We start from the raw sequence: 26,351 nt of genomic DNA on the forward strand, positions 1-26,351 counted from the left end.
TCTCCTTCCGGTGGTTTCAAACATTTTCTAGTTTTAGGGCTCTTTTTACAGTGACAAACCCTTTAATATCTGCAAAATACATGAAACCCAAAAAATTATTTTTTTTTGATTTGAACATCAAAAGCGACAACATATGTTAAGTCACTGTTTGCATATAACGTTAGCTAACATATGTTAAAGCACATTTACGGCCATTTTTTTGCAATTTTTGCCAATCTTGCACTCGTTTTTGTTTTTTTGTTTTCTTTTTGTTTTTTTGTTTTTTATTTTAAATAGTTATTTCGTATGGACCCTTTATATCATAGCAAAAATAATTTTCATTCAATGCTTAGTCACCATCAGTGGTTTATATTATGGCCATGAGACAACAAAGATAATGACATACAGACCACATAACTATAACGTTAATGTTGTGGAACTTATAATAATTAATACTGCTGTAACACATTATAATATCTTTTAAGGGGCTTGTTATTCATATTTGTTCCTATATGAAGAATTTAATTTGTCGGTAGTTATATGAGGATGTTTTTGATTTATTATTATTTTTTTTCTAATTTACTTCACTTCAAATGCTTATAACTATTTTACAAAGAATTTATTTTACTGAAAAAGAAACTATTGAACTATAAAATTTAGCATTTTATATTCTCTAACTTTAATATGATATTGCTATCTATTTTATGAAAAACCGACTTCAAGAAAATACATCTATATCTGATGTGCATGTAACATTTGTAATTATGTACAGAAAAAGGTTCAAATAAGAATAAGGAGTTTCCTAAGAATAGTAAGAACCAACAAATTTTTGACACTTGGCATTACAAATGATGGTGAAAGAACAATTCTAGGAAACTATGTCGGTTATAATGATGAAAGAGTAATTCTAGGAAACTATGTCGGTTATTGGTAATTTTAAATCTCAACCATTGATTAACATGATCCAATGACTATGATTTATTCTTAGTCTTCCTAGGAAACTACTTATTTTTAGGATAACCCTCCCCATTATGTATATATCTAAGTTTCATAATTATCGGCATAAGTTAGTGTTATTATTTATATTATTATATAAGTGGCTTATCTATCTAGAAAAGGGTTCAAATAAAAAGAAATAGTTTCCTAAGAATGATAAGAATCAATAGATTTTTGACAAATGACATTACAACATATGGTGAAGGAACAATTCTAAGAAACTATGTCGGTTATAGTAGTGAAAGAGTAATTCTAGGAAACTATGACGGTTTTTGGTAATTTTAAATCTCAACCATTGATTGACATGATCCAATGGCTATGATTTATTCCTAGTCTTCCTAGGAAACTACTTCTTTTTAGTATAACTCTTCCATATATATATCTATATGTGTGTTTATAAAACCATGTGTAGTCATAAAGCCTTACCCTCAGATATTATATGCCACGTGGCGCCCAGTCAGAGTTATGGTTTATTACAAAAATAGAGTGTATTTATAACGCCCTCATAAAGCCATAACTTTGTTATTTTATTATTATTATTATTTTTAATTTTTGTGCCTTCCACCAGCGTTATATACAAAACGCTCAAAAAAAAACCCAAAACGCCTGGAGGGCAGTATTCCCCGATGTTATGGGCCAAAACACCAGCCATAACTAGGCCACTACGCTTGGTCTAATCATAGTTTGCGCAATTATAATATAAACGGTGTGATTATATAAATTTGAGCGTGATTATGACACTGACATTTTACCCCTCACTCTAATGACATGTGTTACGTGCCTTCGTGTTCTCTCTAGGTTTAGGCTCTTTTTTCATTAACTCCCCTATATATATCAATGAAAAAAGATATGAAACCATATTTAAAACATTTTGGACATTAAAAGTGACAACCTACGTTATGTCCACATTAAGTCACTATTCGAATATGTAGTTAAAAGGACATTAAAACACGTCCTTTTATTTTCTTAATATTTGCCAGCACTTGTTTAATTTTATTTTAAAAATAATTTCTTATGAACACCTTACGTAAGAAAAAAAAATTCTAAATGAATGCTTAGTATGGCCAAGAGACAACAAATATAGTAATATAACGTTAATACTAAGGCTATGTGTAGTGAAGGGATTATAAAAGTGGGCGTTTTTTGTCATGTGTCGTCCAGTCAGTAAATAGTGAGTTTTGTTTTAAAGGTGTAGTGATATATATATATATATATGGGAAGGTTAACGTACGAATGAAATTAACGTGTTAAACGTGAGAAACAAGTAGAGTAATTATATATACAAGTAGAGTAATTATGTATTTATATTATAGAGTAATTATCATAGAGAAATTACATAATTACTCTACTTGATTATCACATTTAACACGTTAATTTCATTTGTATTTGATCCAAACCCTATATATATATATATATATATATATATATATATATATATATATAGGAGAGGGTTATAAGAAGTAGTTTCCTAGGAAGACTAGGAATAAATCACAACCATTGGATCATGTTAATCAATGGTTAATATTTAAAATTACCAAAAACCGACATAGTTTCCTATAAAGACTCTTTCACCACTATAACCGACATAGTTTCTTAGAATTGTTCTTTCACCATAGGTTGTCATGCCACTTGTCAAAAATATATTGGTTCTTACCATTCATAGGAAACTCTTTCTTTTTATTTGAACCATTTTCTATATATATATATATATAGGGGAGGGTTATCCTAAAAACAAGTAGTTTCCTAGGAAGACTAAGAATAAATCATAACCATTGGATCATATCAATCAATGGTTGAGATTTAAAATTACCAAAAACCGTCATAGTTTCCTATAAATACTTATAACCGACATAGTTTCCTAGAATTATTCTTACACCATAGGTTTTAATGCCAAATGTCAAAATTCTATTGGTTCTTACCATTCCTAGGAAACTTCTTCTTTTTTATTTGAACCCTTTTCTCTCTATATATATATATAGAGAGAAAAGGGTTCAAATAAAAAAGAAGAAGTTTCCTAGGAATGGTAAAAACCAATAGAATTTTTACATTTGGCATTAAAACCTATGGTGTAAGAATAATTCTAGGAAACTATGTCGGTTTTTGGTAATTTTAAATCTCAACCATTGATTGACATGATCCAATGGCTATGTTCATAGTCTTCCTAGGAAACTACTTGTTTTTAGGATAACCCTCTCATATATATATATACACATATATATATACATAGTTTCTTAGAATTGTTCTTTCACCATCATTTGTAATGTCAAATGTCAAAATTTTGTTGGTTCTTACAATTTCTAGGAAACTCCTTATTCTTATTTGAACCCTTTTCTCTCTCTCTCTCTCTCTCTCTCTCTCTATATATATATATATATATATATATAAATGGTTAAAATAAAAATACATAGTTTTGTATGAATAGTAGGAAATATATAAAATTTAGAGTTATGAAACTATGTAGCCTAAATCCTTTATTTTAGAAAATTGTTTGATATTTTGAAAACTATCAATCTCAATCAATAGATCCTAGATTCAATAACCTAGATTTATTCTTACTTTTCTTAGAAACTATTTTTTTTTATTATAACCCATCCTTGTATAGAAAAGGGTTAAAATAAAAATATATACCACACACAAATATATAACAATAATAATAATAATATATCAAACAAAACAGGCGGCAAAAAACACTCGCCCCCCCCCCCCCTCTATCGCCCCATTTATCGTCTGAGGGCGGTGTTCAGCCCAAAAATCGCTCCATTTTTTGTGGTTTTGTCGCCCACTACATTGTGGCCTAATAGTTAATACTATAAAACAGCATGATTATATTTTTTAAGGGACTTGGTAACGTGTGTTCATACGTGGAGAATTTAATTAGTTGGTAGTTATGTTGATTTTTTTAGCTTTTCCAACTTTTTGATTAAATATATTCGGAACTGAGACGAAGAAATGTTATGATAATATCGCTTTATAAAGGGTTAGGTCATGTGTGTTTATACATGGACCACTTTTAAAGTAAAGTTATCCACTTATCTTTGTTAAATTTATAGTGTGAATGTGGGAAATTTGATTAATTGGTAATCTTGTTAAAAATATAATAAATTACAACGAAATATAGTGATAATTATAATTAAGGTAACTTTGTATTTGATCCAAACAATTAAGAGAGAGAGAGAGAGAGAGATTCGCATACCTCCTTAAAGATGAAGCTCTTTTTAAACACAATGTAGTCGACACTTAATAGAATATCATGTGCAAACATATAGTATAATCACCATTGAACATGATATGCATTTTGTAGTGAGAAGTTGTAAGGTTTTCAAATTGTTTTAAATTATTTTTCTTATTCATCTATCGATGAATAGGTGAATATAACAAGTAATAGGTACAGAATAAGTTATTAAAATGTAGGCGTTTTTGCTGATTAAGACAATTTATCATATTTTTAATAATATTTAAAAGAGATTTGCCGACCATATAAACTATATGCAAAGTATAGCGTATTCATTGAAAGGTACATATAGGACTGAATGTATTGGCAAAAAATTGGACGCCATTTATGATGAGGTGGAATACAAAATGGCGTTGAAACTATTAACCGCAAATGATGTTGAGGAGCAATCCATTCACTGTCAAGCCCATCACGGCGCTAGTAAGCAAACTTAGCAACTTACTATTAATAGAATCAAATAGCACAATTTACTACTAAACGTATCCCCTTACTTAGTTTTTACTAAATATACCCCTCCTAAACTTATTACATAAATTACAATTAGCTCTTGACATTATTTATATATATATTAGTCCCTACAACATTACTTTCATTTGATAACCTCCACTACGTCAATCAAATTAAAAACTATCAAGTATTACTATTAATTTATTTTTTTAATATTAATATTATAAATATTTATAATATCTTTTTTTAATTTTAATAGTATATATATTTATAATATCCTTATTTTACCACTTTATCTTTTACAAAATAAACCAAAAACCCAAAACCCAAAACCCGAAACCCTAAACCCGAAACCCTAAACCCTAAAACCTAAACCCGAAACCGAACCCTAAACCCTAAACCCGAAACCCGAAACCGAACCCTAAACTCGAAGCCGAACCCTAAACCCTAAACCCTAAACCCGAAACCGAACCCTAAAACCGAAACCCTAAACTCGAAATCATAAAAAGAAAACGCAACTTGTAAAAAAAATAATATTAAATCCTTACTTTTGTACTAATTTGGTAATTATATGATTTCAATGGTTAATATGAAAGTTGGTTTTTCCAAAGGGGGGGGTATGACAAGCAACCAGGAGGGGTACATTTAGCCTAACCCTATTTTTACCTTATACATAATTCAAGCTCTAAATCCATATTTATGTTATAACATTACATCAAAGTTCATTTCAGATAAATGTTTGACTTTGAAATTCAAAATTTTATCTAGATGTATTGAATTCTAGATTCAATTGGAAAACAAAAGGTCATGTCACAATTTGAATTCGTTAATGTATGTAATTTTTAAAAGTTATGAAATTTATGTTATTAATTGACTGTAACTTGGCTGCTATATGTATTATTTGAGTTTGTTTTGGTCGACATCTTTCTATGATTGTTATTAACTCTTTATTAAAATTGTTAGCATTATTCATTATTAATTTTTTAAAATTCCTTTTAGGCAGTGGTGGTACTTTATAGTTTATACTTTATAACGCACAGGATGGGAAGAAGGATGATTGATAAATTGAAAGCGTGAGGGACTTTGTTTACTTCTTGATTTTTTATCACTGTAAAGGAAAATAACTTCTTTGCATCATGTGTAAATTGAACCTTCTTTAAAACAACCCGTTTCGAGCCCAACCTGACATGAGCCGGAAGTATTTTGGTCAGACCTGTTCGGACCAAGTCTTTTTTGCAGAGAGTATTGATTAGCAAAATTTTTATTCATTTTCAGTAGGCTTCTATTCTTTCTAAATTGTGATCATATTTTTGAATCAATATTCTCCGTTTCCAATGTCGAAGAGGAAAATGAGTGTTGTTTTGTTTACTTCTTGATGTTTTTTAATTGCCGAAAAGGAAAATAACTTCTTTGCATCATGTGTAAAACAAACTTTTTTTAAAACGATCCATTCGGACCCAAACCCGACATGACCCGGAAGTATTTTGATCAGATTCTGGTTTGACCTGAAAACTTGAACGTTTTCCACATTGCCCTGTTTTGACCCGAATTCGACCTAACTCGAGCATATATTAGTCGGATTTTGTTTTGAGTCGGACCAAACTGAACCTCTTTATAAATCAACTGGTTGTGATTATTTAAATATGCAATGAGTATTGGTTGGCATATGTGATTAGCCTCATTTACTGTTTGAATATGTCACTTGGCTTATTTTGGGCATCTTTGGTAATGGCTGGTTGCCCACAAAGAGACCAAATTTTTTAAAAGTTTGCAGATTGTGTAGTTTAAATTGAACAGAGCTTTTGCGTAGAGTTTATTGTTTAATTCCTTTTCCAATTTATTTATAGAAGTGTGTAATATCCCGTTTTTTCGTTTCGGTTAATAAAATAAAAATATAAGTTATTATGAGTCGGGCTAGTGTTGGGTTAAATAAATATGTGTTATGGATTTGGATTAAAAAGGAAGGAAGAAAAGACCATGAGCTTAAGCTATGACCCATAGTATATAAACCATACTTATGCATTATACCATTCATTTCCACTAATTTCATACACCATCAAAAACACACACTTAAGCTATCTCTTATATTTCTCTCTTTCTCTAACCGAAACCAAGAAGAAGGACCGATCCCGACCCGAGGTAATGATAGTATGATATTGTACGGATCCAAACCCGTTAGATCTAGTCACGAAACGACGAGCTGACACCCTCAACCGTTAAAGTCACGAGATCCGGATAGAATCGGGTATAAACCGGTCAAAAGATGAGCTTAGGGGTCACCCTAGCTCAGATCTGGATCGAACAGTTCGAAAAACGGTGCGAAAATACGTTTTTCCGGCCACCGCCCATTTTTCCGGCGATGACGGCGCCAGAAAAGGTGTACGAGGTAAGGGAATGTCAGAGAATGTTTCTGACATTCTGTGACCTAACCCTAATTCGCTAACGGAGAAATAACGAATTGAAAACAATTCGCTATGTTAATTCGTTAATGAAGAATAACGAACTAGCTTCATTCGTTAAGCAATTCGTTATGTCAATTTGTTAGGGAAAGAATGGCGAACTAACCCCAATTCATTAGGGCCATTCGTGAAGTAAGGGATGAATGAACCTAATTCGTTATATAATTCATTCGTTAGCCAAACCAAACGAATGTATCCCTTCGTTATGAAAACCAGTTCGTTATAAGGGTCAATTTGTTAAGAAACAACGAAGGTGCCTCCTTCGTTAATGAACTGAATGACGAACTAAAGTTTGAAAGAGTGACAGAAAGGTCCCTGGACTTAGGATAAATTGGATTAATTACAAAGAAGTCCTCGAACTTTATGAGTTAGCAAATAAAATAATAATTAAGAATTCTAATGAAAAATGTGTTAAGACAGTTAATGGAAATAAATTTGTCCAAGCTGACCTGGCAGCTCGACCCCAGCCAGGGGCTTTGCCCCTTGGACCCTGCTAGGGGCTGCCGCCCCTAGAACCCTGATGCCAAGGGCGCTGCCCCCGGACCCCCGTTCGTTGAGGGTTATAATTAAACTAGAAATACAATATGAGTAGTGATAGTTAATTGATACGTGTAATTGTTCTACAGTTAGTCGCGCACAGCTAAAGAAAGGGATAACCATTAGTGGTGAACGTAACCGAGCTCAGGTGAGTTTCTAGCCCCATTCCTTGTTATGTTTTCAGGGCTGTTTGTATACTCGATGTGATTAGTTAATACACTTACCTTAAGTGGTAAGTGTATGTCTTATATGATTTATGTATGAATGAATTCTTGAAGTTGCATGAACGATCTTTGGATACTTCATGTACCGTCAATGGATAGTTTAAAGATATGATTGATATATGTATATATATATATATATATATATATATATATATATATATATATATATATATATATATATATATAGGATTAGGTTCATTTCAGAAGTCATTCTTAGTGCGAGAAATGCGAGAAAAGATTATGACCAATCACAATTTTTCTTTATATTTTATGTTTATTTAAATATGAGGGTATATTAGTAAAATAATCAGGCTTATTATTATGGTAACTAATAATTATTTAGGAGTTTCAATTCATTGTTTTAATATTTGATTTGCTTTTTATTATAACTGATTTTGTTCTTCATTATAATAAGTCGATTTCCTCTACATTTAGAAGCTTAACGATGTCAACAATACAAAAAATAATATGATTCAACATATTTATTCTATATTCATATTCAAAAATACCATATCTCATATTGTCTGGAGAAAAATTCAACTTTTAGTTAGAAGAAATGGGTTATATTATTTTTTAAATGATTATAAAACTAATTATCATTCTATTAGGACTTTCGTATGAATTATGTTTTTAGATTTGGTTTATTTTATTTTTAATCAACTGAAATGATTCTCAATCAAAGTATTATTCAAATTAAAAAACGTTTTGGTAGCATGATCACATACATTAACATGAAAGATGAATTTCAATTCTATTTAAACATGTGAACTTCATAAACTTTTAGGTTCAATATTATTCTTTCATTCTGTGCTACAGACAAAATACATGTAACATATTTGTTGTTATTTCATATTAATTTAGTTACGGTGTAGGAACAATTTGTTACAGTGTCGGGATAATCTATTGTACTGTGAGAACAATTTTTGTAGTGTATGAACAATTTGTTGATGTGTAGGGATAATTTGTTACAGTGTAGATACAATTTGTTGCAGTGTTGAAATAATTTGTTGAAGTGTATGAACAATTTTTTTGTAGTGTAGGAACATTTTTTGTAGGGTAGGAACAATTTTTCAAACAAAATATACAGGGCAAACTTTATCCAAGTTCCATAAACTGGTCATAAACACTTGACCACGTAGTTATCTTACATAAAAACATAATTTAAATATAATGGGAAGAAACATGATATCAAATGTTCTTATTCTCATTCCGTTTTTATCACCTGTCACCACGCGTGAAATCCTGTTTTTAACCAAAGCATCCCCTATGTTGTTTGGCATACTTTCAAACGCCAAGCGTCTTTAAATCTGTTTCAAGGCAAAACAAAATGAATTACTTCGGTATACAACTTTTATAAAATAACTTACACTTAAATACAACACGGTAACAACTGATGAAATACCCTACACAAATGACACTAATTATACACAATTGTATTTATCTATTTTATTTATATACTATATCAACATACCATTTACACACAAAAAAAAAAAACTATTCCACTTCAACTATAATCCAAAATGACCTACATTTATAAAAAACCACATGCACATAACACAATTCGTACGTTCCTTACATATATAATAATTACCTATGCCAAAGAAGAATTAAATTGTCATATGAATATAGTACACAACCGAAGATCATATTTTCGTACACAAATAAGAAATATTAGGAATATACTATTCATGGATACAATACCTATACAGAGCATCATACACAACCAAAAAAACTATTGTACCACACAAACAAATTCACAACCAACTGTAATCTACATATACAACACCTACACATGCAACTGTAATGCACAATCAACCGTAATATACATATTGATTTATTTTAGCAACAATACATACGTGTTTTAAACTAACAAATATTTTACAGAATATTCGCATTGCTTATCAAATTATTAGTAGTGGAGCAACACAAAGTTCATAGCAATATTCTTTAAAGCGAAACACATTATGATATACAACTCTTACTTAATTAACTATGACGAATAAAATAAAAATACGCCTACACAAAACGGACTTTAACTACACACAATAAAATATGTACCTACACCAAAACGAGATGTAACTGTAGAAGAAGATAGGTAAATGATAAACCTGCAACTACACAATAAAATATGTACCTACACAAAACGAGATGAAGTACGTAATAATATATGTACCTACACAAAACGAGATGTAAACAAAGATCTATAAATGACAAACCTTAACTAGTGTAGGTTTAAATGAACACCATTTAACTTTCCCCCAATTTATATTATACAAAAAGCCGTAGGCCTTTTTTTCCAAGTCAATGATTGAGTCAATAAACTTATTATCAAATTCAATTTATGAATGCAGGTGAATCCAAAAATCGTGATATTTAAGTAATTCCAAAAGAAAAGAAAAACAAACAACACTAACCCTAGATTCGAAATCTGTTTCATTGACTTTTTGTGTATGAAAGAATGTGACAAGGAGATTGAATGTGTGATTTAAATTCCTCTAGAGTGACTGAAGCTTCTAATAGTTAATTTTTGTAAATGGATTAACGTGATTGAATAAGAAATTGAAGTTTTTGAATAGGAATTCTTAGGAAGAATTAAAGTAGATTATTAAATGTATATGTTACTTGTTGTAAACAATAATTGCATATGACTAATATACCCTTTTCTTTTAGTTAATGCATATATTTTCTTTTGAGTTTATTACATAAATGCCATTGTTATTTGTCTACCGTTGATTACAATGATCAATGGTCCAGATCTACTTCTCGCAGTTCTCGTTATAAAGTGACTTCTTGCATGATCCATCCCCTATATATATATATATATAGGATCAGGATCATGAGAAAACCTTTTTGAAATTGAGAACTATGAGAACCATTTTGGACCACAAAAAACCCAAAAATAAAAAAATCATAAAATAAAATAAAACACAAAAATCAAAAAAGTAAAAAAACCAAAATTCTTATTTTATCATCCCGGTTTCATAAAAAAAACCTCGGTTTAGCTAAATTATATACACATATGTATAATATATACATATATGTACATTTACATGTTTTTTTTGTACACATGTGTATAATTTAAGATAAATGATGTTGTACATATGTGTATATTACATAACTAAAGATTAAATAAAATTATACATATGTGTATAATACAACGTTTTTTTTCTATTTTTTAATGAAACCGGAATGAAATATAATAATTTTGGTTGTTTTACTTTTTTAAAATTTTTATTATTTTCTGTTTTATGATTTTTTTAAATATTTTTTTAAAGGTGTTTTTAGTGGTCCAAAATGGTTCTCAAAGTTTCCAATTTGCAAAGGGTTCTCTTAGGATCCTTACCATATATCTATATATATAGGTATATATATATCTTCAATATATATAAACGAAACCTTCATACATTCTCTCAAGTGATCACCATATTGTTGTATTACTAAATGAATGTTTCTCATGCATTCGACCCGAATTCACGGGTATGAGTCTAACCAAACCCAGATAGCCCTTAAACGGGTTATAATATTTCATTAATTTAAAAATTAATCTCACTAAATATTTGATATGAAAATCCTATAAAGTGGGATATACTAAAAATTAATATCCTATTTAAAAAAAATTATATTATTTATAAATAAAAACAATTTAAATAAATAAAATTAAATACTAAAGATATATATAAATTTTAAACGAATAATGTCAACCCCGTAATACGTGAGATAAAAGCTAGTGTGTGTGTATATATATATATTATAGAGCATAACCTAAGGCTGAGGGGTGTGGGGGGCTCTAATGAGGGCTTTAGTAGGGGCTCCAGCCAATAATATTATGACGTGTGGCAGAGAGAGAAACTGGATAAAGGGGGTGTTGGAGCCCCCGTTGGAGCCCCAGGCCCTGGTGTGGAGGGGCTCCAGCAGGGGCTCCAGCGAATTTTTTTTTATTTTTTTATAAATATATTCAAACAACGTAATATTAAAAAAACTCATAAATTATTAAAAAAAACACACATTAATAAAAAAAACACATTAATATCTAAAAATAAAATAAAAATTAAAGTACTAAAAAAAAACATTATTCTTATTCTTCGGCTTGGTCTTCTTCGATCAACCTCTTTCGGATACGTTCCTTTTGCTTTTCCATTAGCATTTGATCGACCGGATTTAGGTTACTGAAGTCTCTAGTAAGGAAGTCCAAATCTCTCATTCGACTTTTTTCCTTTTTGTCATTAGAGACCACCTCCATGGTTTTGTTGAATTTATTGAGGGATTCAACAAGATTGGCGATGTTTACGGCTTCCCCCTCAGCAGGTTTTTCCCCTTGGCGTCCCTTCCCAATGGCCGCCTCCTCGGCGGTGAAGACGTTTCCTCCTCCGCAATGTTTAGGTCGAATCCAACGCGGCAATCCGACCCGATTGAAGTGCTATACGCTCCAGACGAACTAGTTTTAGTCCGTTTCGGCCGTACTTCCGCATCAACGTCCGGCGCCACCAGCTCAACCCACTTGGAACACCTTTTCAACCTCTCCCACAACTTTAAATCGTCCCACGTCTTCACCGTCCCATACCTCCGCAAACACTCCTGCTTCCACTCTTCGACCGTGAAATTGTAAACCGCCAAATCATCACTGCCACTTGGTCTCATACGACCGCTGTTCCTGTTGAAAAGATTAGTAAACAAGCCGACAAATTTTCTGATTTCGGACCACCGACCCGAAATCATATCGGCGTTCCGCTCTGTACTCCCAACGAGCGTATAGAACGTCTCCCTAACCTTTGTCCAAAAAATCTTGCTCTTTTGGTAGTCGGCTGCAAAATGAATAAATAAATTAGATTTCCATTTAACTTTTTTATTTAACTTTTTTATTAAAAATCATTTTTAAAAACGTTAAAACAATTACCGCAGCGCCGATCCTCAGAAATGACTATCCAAGCCCGACACAAGGCTTCCTTCTCATCCGATGACCACGGAGTGGTTTTCCGTTTCGTCCTCGGAGTCGAAGCCGGTCCCGACCCGTCCGTTGCAAGTTGTTTTTTCCGGTGGACGCGTCTTTTTGGTCCCGTAGCTTCACCGTGTGATTCTTGTGTCTCCGGAACAACAAAGTTAGGAGACGGTTGTGTGTTGGATGGTTGAAAGCCGGATGATTCTTGCGGCTCCGAATAAAACATCGGTTGGTGCGGTGAAGACCATAAATCGTCGTCAATATAATCTGAATCTAGGTTTGGGTACCAATTTCCAGCCATTTTTTTAAAAAAAAGTTGTGAAGATGGGTTGAATTTGGGTTTTATTTTGAAGTTGTGGTGATTGATATGGGTGAAATGGGGTATTTTATAGATGAAAAAACGTTTTTTTTTTAATTAAATAAGAGCCCAACGGCTCTTTGTATATGTCCAACGGCTCTTTGCACACTCCCCTATGCCACTTTACTCTCTCTTCTGCCGCTATTCCACTCACGCCTGCATGATTTTTCGTGCTAGCGCCCCGGTGGTGTGGTGTTAGCGCCTGGGGGCGCGAGCGGAGGGGCTCTAGCGCCCCCGTTGAAGCCCCACACCCCTCAGCCTAATAAGGGTGAGGTCCTAAATTCATCTCTGTCTCATTTTTCATGTGTATGTATGCTTATGATGAATTGACATGTGACAAGGCCTTGACCATAATTAAGTACGTACATATGTCACGTTGAAAATGCTTGAACACATAATCAAGTATGTTATCATCCTCTACTATAAATATTAACAGAAAGCTTGATTAATATAACCATATATTACTTAATTACCTTCCAATGGCACTTCAGCTATATCAATTATTCTTTTCCAGAAGTTTCTTAGAGGTATGCAAACCAAAGCAATATACCCAACCAATTGTAGAAGCGAAGGCTAGGCAGCATCGTTTGATCTCGTGTGGAGCCAAAACCAAAGTTTCTCAAGTAGATAGTCCGTTAGCCTTTTACCAGCCAACAATTTGGAGTCATGAATTTATCCAGTTCTTAGATGACAATTTCCCGGTATCATAACATACTTTTGTAGTTAATTTCTGTTTCATTTTGAGTTTTGGTGCATAAAAATATTACTTGGTGTATATATGTATGCATGCATATATATCCTGTATGTATAATAATCTATTTTCCTTTGGTGACGTACGCAGATAAAGTTGGAAGAAAAGGTGAGGGAACTAGAAAAGAAAGTAATAGCATTGATCGATGTTAAGTTTCGAAATGGTAGTTTCAGTCGGTTGGAGTTATTCGAGTTCATAGATGATATCGGAAGGTTGGGTCTTGGCTATCGGTTTCGAAACCATATACAAAGATTACTAGATGTAATCACATCAATATATGGAATTGATGTTGAGCTAGAGGAAAAAGAATATAATCTTCATGAGGCATCTCTTCGATTCAGGACTCTGAGACAACATGGTTATAAGGTGTCCCAAGGTACTTCTTTAGTTTTTTCTTTACAAATCATACGAGAAGAGAATACACCTAACGAAAACTGATTTAGAAAAGTGAAAATAATAGCAAAATTGTGAACCTGTCTTCTTAAATATGCAAGTGATTTATAAAGGCACAGGAGCAACAAAAACAAGGAACAAAACATATATTGGAAGCAAACACCCATGGCTCGAAAAATTTATTGTCTAAAACAAGGAACAAAACATATATTGGAACAAAACATAGAAGGTTAAGGGGATATTAGGTGGAAAAATTTATTGTCTAAAAAAAAGAACTAAACCTCAGGTCGTCCTCGAAAATTGTTAAAAATTTTTGGGCCAAAGGCGAGTAAAAAATTGGGCCTGCCTTAAGCAAAATATATATAGTAATTGTGATTTATTTTATTAAAAATAAGCCGGTATTGTTTCTTTTATAAAAACTACATTTTTTACAAAATATGAAGAGAAGTGGGTTAACATACATAAAAGCTTATAGTACAAAAGAGTACGCGAGATTTTAGTTGTTGATTTAAGTTTCACACGGTGGCATAAATGTAGATAACCCAAATATAATTCTGCATTCCTCAATTGAAATAGACATCTCAATACGTTGCATCAATATGAGAAATCAATATGATGATACTCACGTTACAATTAATTAGACCTGAACAAATCAAAATAAAACCAATTGACCGAAACAATTAAATCCAATTAAAAAATTACCGCACACTGGACTTGAATCGATTCTTATTTTGACCTAATATATGAACAATTCCACATATCATTGATCTACTTGAAACAAGTAACTTCGCTTTTATAATCAATCACGCTCAACTGTGAAACAAGTAGAATTGATACGCTCAAATTGATAATACACTCAAATTGTTGATACGCTCAAAGTTTTGTGTAGCTAATTTAATGCGCTTTGAAGGTTAAAATTTAATGATCCAAACTTTATGATTTGTACCTGTACATGACCACCGATTTGCTTGTAACTGATATTTTGCTTTTCTTTCTATTCAAAGTGTACATTCAATTTAGTGTTTTTGGTAAAACAGGGGGTGCTTGAAAAACGTTGTGTGGCTAGCATAAAATTTGAATCCTTCATTAAATTGAATATTTTGGTAAGCTGTTAGTGTTGGAAAACGTGGTGGTGGCGAGCGTAAATTAGAATCGCCAATACTAACCCACCTTAATGGATTTTTGGAAAATCATTAAGCTTAAATTTAAAAAATTCATGTAGAGTGTTTAGGAGACCTAATTTTGGAAAAGCATACAAAGTCTAATAATTTCAACTTTCAAAAGAATAATTTTAAAACAATACCTACCATCAGCAAATCAAAGTATGCTTCAAAAAAACATTAAACACCTTCAATTTCAATTTCTTGTTCCCTGTTGGGTCAAAACTTTGTTTTTTATTTTAGGTTTTTTTAACTGTTTCACATCCTTTGGGCCAGATTAATCTGTATTAACAATTAGACTTGTATGCTAACTGAGTTCATTTATTAACTTTGGACCTAATTGTTGTTTAATATAAAAACTATGGACCCCTCGGGTTTATTGGGCCCTATGCGGCTGCATAGTCTGCACAGGCCCAAATCCGGCCCTGGCCTACTATAGATTCTAAAATTTAAGTCTTCCATGTATATTTTATTCCAACTCCAAAAATTAAGGACTCAAATGCAATATGTGACAGATTTCCTTAGGAGATTCAAGGATAGTCATGGTAGCCTCATTGGATGTCTACAAACAGATGTCAAAGGAATGTTAAGTCTATACGAAGCATCACATCTTGCTTTTTTGGAAGAAAGTGATTTGCATGAAGCAAAGTTATTTGCAACTGAGCATTTGCTGAAACTTAAGGGTAAAAAAAATGAAGCCCTTGATCACATAAACCATGCATTGGAACTCCCCTTGTATCATAGGATGCTTAGATTACAAGCAAGGCATTGCATCGATGCATACAATAAACTGAAAGATGCGAATCCACTTCTGCTAGAGCTTGCAATATTAGATTTCAACATGATTCAAGCGGCATACAAAGCAGAATTTAAAGAAGTATCAAAGTAAAACTGCCCTTTTATCAACACTCAAATTATAATTCAACACATATATATATATATATCGACGATGATGATAATTTATTATTAGTATTATTATTATTATTAGTTTCATAATAAGATACCAATCTATCTCCTTTTATATCTAATAGGTGGTGGGAAAATATGGGTCTAGCACACAAGTCAGGCTTCGTTAGGGATCGAATAGTGGAATGTTTCTTTTGGACCGTTGGAGTGGTTTTTGAACCTCAATATCATTCTTGCCGTTTAAGCTTAACAAAAGTATGCACGTTAATTACTGTCATTGATGATATCTATGATGTTTATGGTTCTCTAGATGAACTAGAGATCTTCACGGATGCTGTCAAGAGGTATGCACATTTGGACTTGAAATTCTATTAGGTCTCTCTAGTCTCTAGTTTAACCGTAATTTAGTAACTTACAACTTTTTTAGGTGGGATATTAATGCAATGAAACATATGCCGAAGTATTTACAACTTGCTTTTGCAACTCTTTTCAACACGATTACTGAAATAGGCTCAACTAATTCAAATATCATAGGAGAAGACGTCACACCAATCCTTGTAAAAGTGGTTAGTATTACAATAAATTCTTATACAACTTTAATAAAATAGCTAAAACTTCATATTTTTTTAAATGTGGCCTTAAAAGTGGGGAGAATTGCTTGAAACGTTCCTTGTGGAAGCAAAGTGGACTCGAGACAAACACCTTCCAACACTTAAAGTTTATCTTGATAACGGATGGCGATCAGTTCCAAGAGTGGTTATACTTACTCATGGATACTTTTTAATCAACCAAAAAATCAAGAAAGATTTAGTTGAAACCTTGGAGAGATATCATGATCTTATGAAATGGTCATCAATGATTTTTCGACTTTACAACGACTTGGCTACTTCAACGGTATGCTTTATAGTTGATTGTATTCATTAAACGTTTTATTAGCCGAGTTTATTAAAAGTTATAGTTATAATTATTATTATTATCCGAGTTTATTAATAGTTATGGTTATTATTATTATTATTATTATTATTGGTTTTCTTTGAATTTGTTGGTCATTATTATAATACCATGATCAATCAGTACGTAACCTTTTTATCAGTAGGTAATAATGTTATGTAAGGTGTTTACAAGTAATAATAACTAGAAATAGCTATCCTAAATTGTATTTGAAAGGCTAGCAAACTTACATATCATACCCAACAAATAAATAAATAAATCAATAATAATAACTATAATATATAATAAGCTCCCTGAAAACATGGTTTATTGTTGTTTCTTTTATCCGAATTTTGTTCGTTTTTATGTAGAATGAGATACAAAGTGTGGCAAAAATGTAAACGCAATATCTTGTTACATGCACGAGAATTAATGATGTTAGTGAGGAAGTTGCCCGCACATATATAAAGACTTTAATTGATGAGACAGGGAGAAAACTGATCAAAGTGCATGCAGCTTGTTCTCAAGAGTTGGCAAATCCGATTATTGATATGGCAATTAATCTAGCTCGAATTTCATGTTGTACGTATCAACATGGTGATGGACATGGAGCTCCTGACGCCCGAGCCAAAGATCGAGTCTACTCCGTGATTATTGAGCCCATTTCAGTCATCGAAAAGGAGCTTGAGTAAGCTTAAATATTTGTCAATATGTGTTTAGTGGGAGATTAATAGTTAATAAGAAGTCTTATTGTGGATCGTGTACGTTTTATTTTTTAAAAGAAATTAATCTATACTATATATAATACATCAAACAAGGGTAAATTAAGACACCCATTTTTAAGTAATTTACAACACTTAAAGCATAAGTTACGTGTGTTAGTAAGGGTAAACTTGTCTTTAAAACACAATTCAATAAACTTACAAGTTTGGTCCCTCATCTTTAACCATATTATGTTTTTAATTTAAGTTGTAAACTAACTTTCCACCCACGATTTTTAAACGACTATAGCCTTTTCTAACGTTAATATTTTTATAAAAAAATTACACCATATAAACGAGCATTTTATTCTCTTTAATTTGGATATGATATTGATGTGTTGCAAAACACATAGCGTTTTTATTCCGTTTTTGGGTTGTTTTGTGCGTAAAACGTTAACGAATATAAATTTTTCTTGCATGAAATTACATGTTTGTGTATGTGATAGGTCCCATGTTGAAGAGAGCGAGAAAACGAGTCAAATGGAAAAAGAATAAGCTAAAACGGAGCTCGGATGAAGCCGGTACGCAAAAACGAAGATAAACGAGCTGAAAGTCGAAAAACGTCAGAAAATGTCATGTTCGAGATACGCGACCAGGTCATACCATTCAAGAAGCATGTGGTAGATTCCAACATGTCCCAAGGCTACCAAGAATGTTCAAGAATCAGCTACCACGTCTATTTTGTCTTCTAGTGGGCCTAGTGGGCTTGTTTTAACCTATTTTATATTAGGAAGGAGGTGATTAAACATATATATAAACCCTAAAACCCTATGAACGATTTTATTCAAGTTTCCAGCCATCCCATACCTGCTCTAGAGGAGAAACCAAGGAGTACAAGCTTACGGTTACATCTTTTATCCTTCGGTTGTCGGTTTTGACTATTTTAACGTTTGTGAGTTCGTTTTTGGTTTTTAAGCATTCAAACCTTTTGTAATCAGATTTATATGAGCATGTTTATCATTTATATCTATTTTATCTACTGTTCATTGATTATGATTGGCTAAACTTGTTAGTTCTACCTAGGTTAGATGTTTATTGTTAGGTTTTAATGAGTAATATGGATTGTTGATTATCATGACTTGAATTATTAATGAAAAGTTTGGTTTAAAATTGAATTAGGTTGTGTTTAGTGGCTGTGAATTTATTAGTTATACTCATATACCTCTTGCTTTGATTAATTGAATAGGTTTTGATTGATTTTAGCTTGTTTGAACTCTTTACTTTGTGTCTAGAGATTGTTTGCGAGGTGATCAACCGTAGGGTTTAAGTGGGTATATTAATTGATTAGATTCAGCGGGTGAACACCTTCTTAGAGACCGAGAGGTGATAGGAAGTAAACTAGTCTCATAGCTTTTGCTTGTTAGAATTAGGATCGCGCGAGAGCGGGTTTGGTTCTTGTCGGGTTTGGGTTTTTGAGCGATTAGTTGGTCTAGTTTAAGTTAAACTAAATTGTTCCTCTATCATTGGTTGCGTAGTATTCGTCTCCATTAGGGTAGTGTGTCGGTGAGACCGAGAGGAGAGTCGACATTAGAGCACTTTAACAATTCATTTCCCGGTTTGTTCTTAAAATCAACTAAGTGTAAGTTAGAGTTTGTTTTGTCTTCTAGTGGGCCTAGTGGGCTTGTTTTAACCTATTTTATATTAGGAAGGAGGTGATTAAACATATATATAAACCCTAAAACCCTATGAGAGGAGAGTCGACATTAGAGCACTTTAACAATTCATTTCCCGGTTTGTTCTTAAAATCAACTAAGTGTAAGTTAGAGTTTGTTAGTGAGACTGAGAGGTGATCTAGCTTTCTTGAGTGAACCTTAGTTGAGTCATCCTTAGGAACCGGTGTCGTGAGAGTCTTCAATCCATTACCTTATTATACCTTCAATATGATTCTTACCTAGGTGGACGTTTTCTCAGATTGCAAGTAAGTTTCCAAGTTTTGTTAAGAGTTAAGTTAAGTTAAGTTAAGTCTGGTTAATTAATTTAGTTAAAGTAAGTTACGTTAAGTAGTTAATTATATTAAAAATCATTTAAATATTCTTAGGTGAGTCTTGGTTAGGGTTAAGTATTAAAAATGTTTTCACGTGTCCTTGAGTTCGATACTCGGACTTCCTTAGGTCTATACTATTAGTGATCGGTACACTTGCCAGTTTTGTGTGGTTTCTTTAGGAGTCTTGTTTTATAAATTTAAAGCTTAGTTGTGAGTTACTTAGAAAGAGCATTCATTAGACACACATCAAGTTTTTGGCGCCGTTGCCGGGGACACGGTTTGAGGCGTATTGAGAACGACTCGAGTTAGAGACTTGCCTATTGTATTTCGTATACTTAGATTAGATTAGTTATTTTAACTAGTTTAGTTTTAATTTAATTTTATTTTTAGTATTTTATTCTATTTTTATCTGGTGCCCGTGATCCTTTTCTTTTTAGTGTTCTTTACAGGAAATATGTTCGGACGACAGGTTGGAGCGCCATGGTGCAAAGTGTGTGGCGGAGATCACTGGGTGCATCATGCTTATGAGAGGAGAAATATAGAAGTCGAAGCACGGAAAGCTCCATGGGAATCACTTTTGGAAAATACTCCTCCATACCGATTTGCATATGATCAAATGGGGAACTTCTTAGGGTATAAAGATTTGTCAGGGAATATATTAGAGCCCACCCCAGAATTGGAGGAAATAATGGATGATGTGTTGTTTGCTATTAGAAATGATTTGGAATATGTTCCTCCTTTGAATCCACCTTTGTTTGAAACCCTGAGCGAGATTGAAGATACCGGAATGGAAGAGCAGAGAGTAGAGGAGTATATTCCCTCTTGGGAGGAAGAATTTAAGGATGAGTTTGGTGAAGAGTTGATGGACTTTGCCATTACGGATGAAGGTGAGTTTGACCCACTTGGTGATTTAAAGCTGCTTGAAGATTTAATATATAACCAGCCAAGTTTGGGGATCAAGAAGGAGCTTTGTAAGGAGAGCCATGAGATAGTTAGTGATTTGGTCCTTCCAATACCTTACATCGATTGTGAAAAACCAAAACACGAACCGTACTCAATCTCTATTCGGGACGTGTTAAGGTTTAAAAATTTGGCTAAAGGAACTAGAAGGAGGATTTCTGGGCGAAGAAATCGTAGTGTGATAAAGAGATTGACTTCCCCGTTTCACTTCATTGAACCATTTTTGGGGGAATTCAAGAGTTGGTGGGTCGAGTTTAATTCATATGATCGGGCCCATGAGAGTTATGCAATTGGTTTCTTCCCGACCAATTGTAAAAGGAGAGTGTTGTGATTGAGGTTTCGGGAGTGAGTTCGGCTGAAGATTATTCAATAAACTTAGCGCTTCCCGGGAGGCAACCCGGTAATATCTTTTCTTGTTATTTTATTTTCATTTTATTTTTATTTCCGAGTTTTGTTGGGTGTCTCTTCTCTTACTTGCAGGTTATTCCTTGGTTGGCTGATGACGGTTGATGAGCTAGAGTTTTAAACAAGTGTGGGGATGCAATTTGCATAAGGATTGCCGCTTTCGTTCGTTAGTGATTTCTTGATAGAGAGCACTGGAGTTTTAAGCTTGCGTTCGAATAGGAGAGCGAGGAACATGATTCACCGGACACTTTCATGATCACATATACTAGGGGAGTCTGTTCCACTTTATTTTTCTTTATGTTTAGTTTTGCCTTTTTCTTGTCTCACATTGAGGACAATGTGAAATTTAAGTGTGGGGATGGGGAACTGATGTTTTCATTTTAAAGAAAATAAAAGAATATTGAAAATCTTGGGAGTTAATATTTAAAAAAAAAGTTTTAAAGGAAAAAATGTCCCTTGAAAATTGTTTTTCTTCTACGTTAAGCAGGAAATGATATTATTACCATTGTGTTAACGAACTCTCGGAACTTTTGAAAAATATAATATAATAATAAAAGAAGAGATGGTTTGCATATCTGATTTGGGATGTGTCGGTAGGCCCAACTAGCTTTGATAGTCCTCTTTAGCAGATTTTATATATATAATAATTTGAAAAACGGTGAAACCGAATTTTGATGCTTAGGCAGGATTACCATAATCTGAAAACTTTGAGATGGTTATACTTAGATGCACTCAAACCAGCACACCACCACATGTCCATATTTTACGAGCTTAGAATAGTTATATACTTTAGGGTGATATAAAAAAAAAGAAAAGAAAAAAAAAGAAGAAAAAAAAAAAGATTGAAAAAAAAGAAAAAGAAAAAAAAGAGAGAAATATGTTTTGAAAGTTATGTATGTTTATTCTCAAAATTTGTTCAAGAAAAGAAAAATTCTTGTGAAGAAAGTTATGTATTGTAAAATGCCAAAGAAGCATTCTCAAAGTTAGTAAAAGAGGCCAAAGATGCACATACTAGATGAGACTTAAAGTTTACGTGTTACCAAGGGGATAGTGACTCTGAGGATGCACTATTGGGGCTCGAAGGTTCTAAGTCAATAAATAAAAATTAGGAATTTATAGGACAAAGTCCAATAATATTTAGGAATAGCTCGTACAACCTCCACATGACCATTCTTCCATCAAAATTTCACCGAGTGCATCTAATTAGTACTATCAACGAGTCCTTGGCTTATGGTGATTTGTCGAACCAGTTTGCTTCGACTCTAGTTTTTCTAGCTCTCTTTGTCTGAAATGAGGTAGGTGTAGCCTTAATTTTTGGCCTTTAAATGTTAAATGCAAAAGGGGGGCTTGATTGGCTGGTGGCTGGGTTTAAGTGGACAACAATATCGGCAATCGCGGTCAATATGTCGAGCTGTTTCTTGTGCTTTAGTAATGTTAAATAATCTGGGAGTTTGTTGTTTTTCACTTGGTTATGATCCTGTGTAGATTTCTTTTTCAGGTACGAAAAAGGTTCAAGTGTGGAGATATTTGATGTGTTGCAAAACACATAGCGTTTTTATCCCGTTTTTGGGTTGTTTTGTGCGTAAAACGTTAACGAATAAAATTTTTCTTGCATGAAATTACATGTTTGTATATGTGATAGGTCCCATGTTGAAGAGAGCGAGAAAACGAGTCAAATGGAAAACGAATCAGCTAAAACGGAGCTCGGATGAAGCCGGTACGCAAAAACGAAGATAAACGAGCTGAAAGTCGAAAAACGTCAGAAAATGTCATGTTCGAGCTACGTGACCAGGTCATACCATTCAAGAAGCATGTGGTAGATTCCAACATGTCCCAAGGCTACCAAGAATGTTCAAGAATCAGCTACCACGTCTATTTTGTCTTCTAGTAGGCCTAGTGGGCTTGTTTTAACCTATTTTATATTAGAAAGGAGGTGATTAAACATATATATAAACACTAAAACCCTATGAACGATTTTATTCAAGTTTCCAGCCATCCCACACCTGCTCTAGAGGAGAAACCAAGGAGTATAGGTTAGATCTAGGGTTTATCTATGAGCCGTATATTGCCATAGGTCCATTAAGTTCATTTTAATCATCAAGTTTGTATTTTTATGAAACATTTAGACCCGATCTAATCTAGGGTTATGTTTCATGGCAAACCGTTCATAAAAACGCAACCTTTAATCGTAGAGAACATACTTTTTGATGTTTCTAGTTACGGCTAGCTTTGATTATGAACCTTGATCTTGTATTTAGCTTGTATATCAAAGATTTATCAAAATAAATGTTTGCTTGATCTCACTTAACCTCCTATTTCTCTCGGCCGTAAATGGTAAGAGGTGTGTGTGTTTTAAGGTGTAGAATGAATGAAAATAGAAAGGATTAGGGTATAAGGGGTATTATACTCCCTTAAGCCCATAGACCTAAACCCCATCTTTCCTTTTTGGTCCATAATTACCTCCAGCTAACTAGCCTACTTATCCTTCTATCTTTATTATTTTACTATTCCCTTAATAACTCAAGTAAACTTTCCCATCATAACTATTCAATATAAAATATTATTATTTGAAATTTTGGGTTATTACACCAACCAGACACCTTTTTTGAAGAAGGTGTGACAAAGTGATGTAAGAAAGCAGTAGGACTTCGACTTTAGGAAGTAATGAATAAGGATTACGCTTGGAGCTTGTAGTCATGCACACTAAGGGAGTTGCCAAATTGTTTTGTACTACAATACCAACAACGTTTGCTGAAGTATCAGATGCAGCCCAATCAGGGTAATCCAAATGGAAACAACAAGAAAGAAACATAGATAAGCAAACTAGAATGAGTCAATACATGTTGTATGTGTAACAACCTGGATTTCCCAATTAAGCTTTTATCCGTAACTTAACCCATTTTGATGTTCAGAAAATTTTATCGCGCTTATCGAGTTAATTTGTGGTTATAATATTGATCTTAATTAATTATCTATTATGTATATTTAAAACTTTCAAACTATGACAATTATAGCCCAACCTTAAACTAGTACCCAAATGTGATTCCACTTTCATACAATAAGGACCTATTTGCAAAAATGATATAATTATTATAATGCCCTAACCCGTTTACCCATATTCTTTTACCACATCCATCTCGCGAACCCGGATTCTATTTTGGTATACTTGGCCCTTAATTCTCGCAATTAATATGGAAATTAGATCAATATTAGCGTTATACATTCCATGTACGGCCACACCGACAGCTCAATGAAGTTAAATTGATCTAATTGATCCATTATACCATTTTTTAACCTAGCTGACTCAAACCCGTTTTCGTTATACATGTATATGGTTGTATTAATTCAATTAGATTTGCAGTTAGCATCATCTCCTTATCGCCAGTCCTAACCCCACGTTTAATTTTACATTTCGAGCTTTCTGATATGGATTCTTAATCGCGTTCAGGCCGTCGGCTTCTATCCATCGTTCACCATCCTTTCAGCGTATTCAAGGCAATCAAATCATGTAGCAATCATCGATTTCATCTGTTAAATGATAACCCTAATGCTAATTAAATCAAAACGTAACATATTGGTCAATTTAGGAATCTAGGGTTTGTAACGATTTGGGGATAAACGTTGTTATGAATTTATTAATTTATTTTCATTCTTAACCAAGTTATCAGTTTAGTTTAGTTGGTCTGATGAGTGTGTGCAGTGTTTGAGCCGGCTAGGGGCGCGGGTTCGAGCCCCCTGGACGCGGCTTTTATATATATTTTTGTTTTCTTAATCATTTTATGGTTAAATTAATTTATAACAAATACTAGATATAAAATAAATGTATTTTTTTATTAAAACCGTCACCTTAGAATTTACGGCTCTTGGAAACCTCATCAAAACTTTTCGTTTACGTATATATATATATAAATACATATATATATATATGTGTATATATGTAAGTATGTATTATAAGTACGCTTTAATAATAGCAAATCATCGTTATTTAATTAATACCCGACACCATTACTGGTGCTTTCTTGTCGTTGAACACCTTTATAAATTTGTTTATATTATATATAAAAATATCATATATATACATATATATATACATAAATATATGTACCATTCTTTAAAAATTGTAGCTATCTTAAACGTATTAATTATATTTATATGTGTAAAATAAATTTTGATCTTCGTTAAATATTTTAAGATACATATTGTACGATAAATGTATATTTTAAAGTTGGTATTAAAGTATTTACCATACTACAATTATAATTATTAATATAATTGCAATATTTATTTATTTAATATTTATGTAAGTATATTATATCTCACGCTTTAATTATAAATGTTATGTTACTAGTATTTATAACTATTTAAGTTAATAATCTTTCGAATTCATGATAACTAATATTGATTTAATAATAGAAATAGCAACCCATCGATCAAATTAACAAACATCCTAATCCCAATCATAACTCATATCACATCGACATCTTAATTCATTAAAGTATGTTATATCATTATAATTAACCCATATTATTTAACTAGGAAACCTTGACGGTAAATCCCGAAGAGCTTACTTTTCTCATCATCCTCATTTGTATTTCGTTCATCCGATCAGGTGAGTAATCACTCCCCTATTTTACTTGTTTTCAAATGTTTTCTTGCGTACCAATTATCAAATTATTTATCTTATTATTTCTCAAACGCAAACTGTGATCTTTGTGTTGTGTATCAATTGAATGACTGTTGTTATGATATCCTTTAATTTCGGGACGAAATTTTCAAAAGTAGGGGAGACTGTAACAACCCGGATTTCCTATAAGCTTTTATCCGTAACTTAACCCATTTTGATGTTCAGAAAATTTTATCGCGCTTATCGAGTTAATTTGTGGTTATAATATTGATCTTAATTAATTATCTATTATGTATATTTAAAACTTTC

At 32.6% G+C, this 26,351-nt stretch overlaps 1 pseudogene across 1 annotated transcript; it reads left to right on the top strand.

Moving 5' to 3' along the window:
- Positions 1-13,440: 13,440 nt before the first annotated feature.
- LOC143561009 ((E)-beta-ocimene synthase, chloroplastic-like) lies at positions 13,441-18,073 on the top strand (annotated as a pseudogene). Its single transcript, XR_013140220.1, has 7 exons — positions 13,441-13,869; positions 14,010-14,295; positions 15,988-16,357; positions 16,504-16,722; positions 16,806-16,944; positions 17,024-17,276; positions 17,686-18,073. The product of XR_013140220.1 is annotated as a (E)-beta-ocimene synthase, chloroplastic-like (transcript).
- The last annotated feature ends 8,278 nt before the right edge of the window (positions 18,074-26,351 follow it).

This window comes from Bidens hawaiensis, unplaced genomic scaffold (genome assembly GCF_021521415.1).
Source record: "Bidens hawaiensis isolate Kalapana, Puna unplaced genomic scaffold, B.hawaiensis_p1.1 tig00020524_1, whole genome shotgun sequence".
Lineage (NCBI taxonomy): Eukaryota > Viridiplantae > Streptophyta > Magnoliopsida > Asterales > Asteraceae > Bidens > Bidens hawaiensis.